General features: G+C 58.0%; 6 non-coding genes and 1 pseudogene across 6 annotated transcripts; all 7 read left to right on the top strand.

Moving 5' to 3' along the window:
* Positions 1 to 23: 23 nt before the first annotated feature.
* On the top strand, positions 24 to 142 carry LOC121892444. Its single transcript, XR_006094420.1, has one exon. It is a non-coding gene; the product is annotated as a 5S ribosomal RNA (ribosomal RNA).
* A 224-nt stretch (positions 143 to 366) lies between these two features.
* Positions 367 to 485, top strand: LOC121893091. The gene has a single exon (XR_006095005.1). It is a non-coding gene; the product is annotated as a 5S ribosomal RNA (ribosomal RNA).
* Positions 486 to 741: 256 nt separating this feature from the next.
* LOC121892904 lies at positions 742 to 850 on the top strand (annotated as a pseudogene).
* Positions 851 to 1,104: 254 nt separating this feature from the next.
* Positions 1,105 to 1,223, top strand: LOC121892455. Its single transcript, XR_006094431.1, has one exon. It is a non-coding gene; the product is annotated as a 5S ribosomal RNA (ribosomal RNA).
* Positions 1,224 to 1,447: 224 nt separating this feature from the next.
* LOC121893300 lies at positions 1,448 to 1,566 on the top strand. Its single transcript, XR_006095210.1, has one exon. It is a non-coding gene; the product is annotated as a 5S ribosomal RNA (ribosomal RNA).
* Positions 1,567 to 1,820: 254 nt separating this feature from the next.
* LOC121892753 lies at positions 1,821 to 1,939 on the top strand. The gene has a single exon (XR_006094720.1). It is a non-coding gene; the product is annotated as a 5S ribosomal RNA (ribosomal RNA).
* A 224-nt stretch (positions 1,940 to 2,163) lies between these two features.
* LOC121892679 lies at positions 2,164 to 2,282 on the top strand. The gene has a single exon (XR_006094649.1). It is a non-coding gene; the product is annotated as a 5S ribosomal RNA (ribosomal RNA).
* The last annotated feature ends 218 nt before the right edge of the window (positions 2,283 to 2,500 follow it).

The raw sequence follows: 2,500 nt of genomic DNA, 5'->3' as shown, positions 1-2,500 counted from the left end.
GCCCATGCGTGGTACCTTGGACAGCTTACGGCCATACCACCCTGAACACGCCCGATCTCGTCTGATCTCGGAAGCTAAGCAGGGTTGGTCCTGGTTAGTACTTGGATGGGAGACCGCCTGGGAATACCAGGTGCTGTAAGCTTTTTCACTTTTCTCCACAAGCGCCCGCCCGCCGTGTTTAACGTAGGGATCCTCTCTCTTGTTTTCCTCCGTGTCTGTGCAGAACTGTGCGCGGGAGTCCCACTCTCTGGTATTTCTCCGACGGAGGAATGGATCGGAACGCTCTCCCCGCAGCTGCCGCCTGGGCGTTGAAGGCGCGTCTGACGAGCGACATCCCTAAAAGGCCCATGCGTGGTACCTTGGACAGCTTACGGCCATACCACCCTGAACACGCCCGATCTCGTCTGATCTCGGAAGCTAAGCAGGGTCGGGCCTGGTTAGTACTTGGATGGGAGACCGCCTGGGAATACCAGGTGCTGTAAGCTTTTTCACTTTTCTCCACAAGCGCCCGCCCGCCGTGTTTAACGTAGGGATCCTCTCTCTTGTTTTCCTCCGTGTCTGTGCAGAACTGTGCGCGGGAGTCCCACTCTCTGGTATTTCTCCGACGGAGGAATGGATCGGAACGCTCTCCCCGCAGCTGCCGCCTGGGCGTTGAAGGCGCGTCTGACGAGCGACATCCCTAAAAGGCCCATGCGTGGTACCTTGGACAGCTTAAAAGGCCCATGCGTGGTACCTTGGACAGCTTACGGCCATACCACCCTGAACACGCCTGATCTCGGAAGCTAAGCAGGGTCGGGCCTGGTTAGTACTTGGATGGGAGACCGCCTGGGAATACCAGGTGCTGTAAGCTTTTTCACTTTTCTCCACAAGCGCCCGCCCGCCGTGTTTAACGTAGGGATCCTCTCTCTTGTTTTCCTCCGTGTCTGTGCAGAACTGTGCGCGGGAGTCCCACTCTGGTATTTCTCCGACGGAGGAATGGATCGGAACGCTCTCCCCGCAGCTGCCGCCTGGGCGTTGAAGGCGCGTCTGACGAGCGACATCCCTAAAAGGCCCATGCGTGGTACCTTGGACAGCTTAAAAGGCCCATGCGTGGTACCTTGGACAGCTTACGGCCATACCACCCTGAACACGCCCGATCTCGTCTGATCTCGGAAGCTAAGCAGGGTCGGGCCTGGTTAGTACTTGGATGGGAGACCGCCTTGGAATACCAGGTGCTGTAAGCTTTTTCACTTTTCTCCACAAGCGCCCGCCCGCCGTGTTTAACGTAGGGATCCTCTCTCTTGTTTTCCTCCGTGTCTGTGCAGAACTGTGCGCGGGAGTCCCACTCTCTGGTATTTCTCCGACGGAGGAATGGATCGGAACGCTCTCCCCGCAGCTGCCGCCTGGGCGTTGAAGGCGTGTCTGACGAGCGACATCCCTAAAAGGCCCATGCGTGGTACCTTGGACAGCTTACGGCCATACCACCCTGAACACGCCCGATCTCGTCTGATCTCGGAAGCTAAGCAGGGTGGGGCCTGGTTAGTACTTGGATGGGAGACCGCCTGGGAATACCAGGTGCTGTAAGCTTTTTCACTTTTCTCCACAAGCGCCCGCCCGCCGTGTTTAACGTAGGGATCCTCTCTCTTGTTTTCCTCCGTGTCTGTGCAGAACTGTGCGCGGGAGTCCCACGCTGGTATTTCTCCGACGGAGGAATGGATCGGAACGCTCTCCCCGCAGCTGCCGCCTGGGCGTTGAAGGCGCGTCTGACGAGCGACATCCCTAAAAGGCCCATGCGTGGTACCTTGGACAGCTTAAAAGGCCCATGCGTGGTACCTTGGACAGCTTACGGCCATACCACCCTGAACACGCCTGATCTCGTCTGATCTCGGAAGCTAAGCAGGGTCGGTCCTGGTTAGTACTTGGATGGGAGACCGCCTGGGAATACCAGGTGCTGTAAGCTTTTTCACTTTTCTCCACAAGCGCCCGCCCGCCGTGTTTAACGTAGGGATCCTCTCTCTTGTTTTCCTCCGTGTCTGTGCAGAACTGTGCGCGGGAGTCCCACTCTCTGGTATTTCTCCGACGGAGGAATGGATCGGAACGCTCTCCCCGCAGCTGCCGCCTGGGCGTTGAGGGCGCGTCTGACGAGCGACATCCCTAAAAGGCCCATGCGTGGTACCTTGGACAGCTTACGGCCATACCACCCTGAACACGCCCGATCTCGTCTGATCTCGGAAGCTAAGCAGGGTCGGGCCTGGTTAGTACTTGGATGGGAGACCGCCTGGGAATACCAGATGCTGTAAGCTTTTTCACTTTTCTCCACAAGCGCCCGCCCGCCGTGTTTAACGTAGGGATCCTCTCTCTTGTTTTCCTCCGTGTCTGTGCAGAACTGTGCGCGGGAGTCCCACTCTCTGGTATTTCTCCGACGGAGGAATGGATCGGAACGCTCTCCCCGCAGCTGCCGCCTGGGCGTTGAAGGCGCGTCTGACGAGCGACATCCCTAAAAGGCCCATGCGTGGTACCT

This window comes from Thunnus maccoyii, chromosome 24, assembly GCF_910596095.1.
Source record: "Thunnus maccoyii chromosome 24, fThuMac1.1, whole genome shotgun sequence".
NCBI lineage: Eukaryota > Metazoa > Chordata > Actinopteri > Scombriformes > Scombridae > Thunnus > Thunnus maccoyii.
Note: the sequence above shows the minus strand (reverse complement) of the source record. Positions and strands in the feature narration are given on the sequence as shown.